This window comes from Marmota marmota, unplaced genomic scaffold (genome assembly GCF_001458135.2).
Source record: "Marmota marmota marmota unplaced genomic scaffold, marMar, whole genome shotgun sequence".
Lineage (NCBI taxonomy): Eukaryota > Metazoa > Chordata > Mammalia > Rodentia > Sciuridae > Marmota > Marmota marmota.
Window position 1 is genome coordinate 2,248,957 of NW_026000101.1, and position 1,520 is coordinate 2,250,476.

The following is a 1,520-nucleotide window of genomic DNA, read 5'->3' on the forward strand; positions in this document are numbered from 1 at the left end:
TGGTACATTTTTTCCTGCTTTTTTACTTTAAACCTATTTGTGTCTTTATATTTAAACCATATATATTTGGGTCTTACTTTTTTCTTTTACCAATCTGGCAATCTATTACTTTAAATTGGAATGTTTAGGCCATTACATTTAACGTAACCAAGGATATAGATGGGTTTACACATACCATCTTGCTATTTGTTTTCCATGAGCCCCATCTGTTCTTCAATCTCTTTTCCTGCCTCCTGTTGGAATAATTGAGTTGTTGTTGTTGAGTTTTTTTTTTTTTCCCCCCCGAACTGGGGATTGAAATCAGGGACACTCAGCCACTGAGCCACATCTCCAGCCCTATTTTGTATTTTATTTAGAGATGGGTTCTCACTGAGTTGCTTAACGTTTCACCATTGCTGAGGCTGGCTTTGAACTTTCAATCCTCCTGTTTCAGCCCCTCAAGCTGTTGGAATTACAGGCATGCACCACTGTGCCCAGCTAACTGAGCATTTTTAAAATACTTTTTCCTTCTTTATGAGTATATAATCTAAACCTTTTTAATTTGTGCTCCCAGTAGTTGATTTTGAATTTATAGCTTTAATGTATTGATGTAATATTATATGACTTCATGTATAGTATAAGAACCTTGCAATAGTAATCTTGTATTTCTCTTCTCCTGAACTTTGCCCATTGGTTGTTGTCTTATAGTTTACTTCTATATTTATTATAAGCCATAGCATATTATTGTTATTTTTTGACTTAAAAAATAAATTACTCTTAAAAGATATTTAAAAATAAGGAACAAAGTGTCTCATTTTGATATTATTGCCCATATTATTGTGATGAAGTAGAAAAATACCTTTTTTAAAATTGAAGAGGAATTCACAATACTTTCTTAATGCACACATTGCAGGCTTAGTAGTCTTACTAATATCTATGGAGGAACAGTAGTACTTTATTTTGGTTTATAGAATTATTGAATTATAGAATTATTTTGGTTTATGGAATTATTGAATTATAATTTACATAAAAATTCACTAATTTGCCATAAAATCACGAATTAGAAATACAATATACATGTCAATAATTCTTAATAAATGTGTACAGTGCTATTATTACCATAATCCAATTTTAGAACTTTCTCATTTCCAAAATTTCTTTGCAGCCTGTTGGACCTTCTAAGAAAATGCCTGTCCTGGTTCACATTCCCCCCATCAGTCCACAAGGGCCCTGTTTCTTTTGTCATGTTTTATTTTTGGCTATTCTTGTTATTATGAAACAAACAGAAGAGAAGTGCCTGATGCACAGTGAGCACTCGCTCCTCCAACTCGTGTTATATGCAGGGTGCGTGAGATGAGAGCAGGGGGAAGAGGCTCTATCTGAACCTCAAGCAGATGGTAATACTGCTTTGGGGTTTTTGGAAAGATGAGAACACTGCAGTCTCCTTTCCTTGTGGTGCTTCCGTGGGCCTGAATGGAAGTGAAGAAAGAAACAGGACACTGGCTGATTCAGGACATTAAAAAAAAAAAAAAAAAAAGCAG

At 34.1% G+C, this 1,520-nt stretch overlaps 1 long non-coding RNA gene across 1 annotated transcript in view; it reads right to left on the reverse strand.

Annotated features, from left to right (window-relative positions):
* Positions 1–1,044: 1,044 nt before the first annotated feature.
* The window catches only part of LOC125610667, a 32,051-nt gene continuing 31,575 nt past the window's right edge, over positions 1,045–1,520 (reverse strand). Inside the window, exon 4 of the long non-coding RNA XR_007340661.1 lies at positions 1,045–1,448. This is a non-coding gene — a long non-coding RNA (uncharacterized LOC125610667). The remainder of the gene's footprint in view (positions 1,449–1,520) is intronic.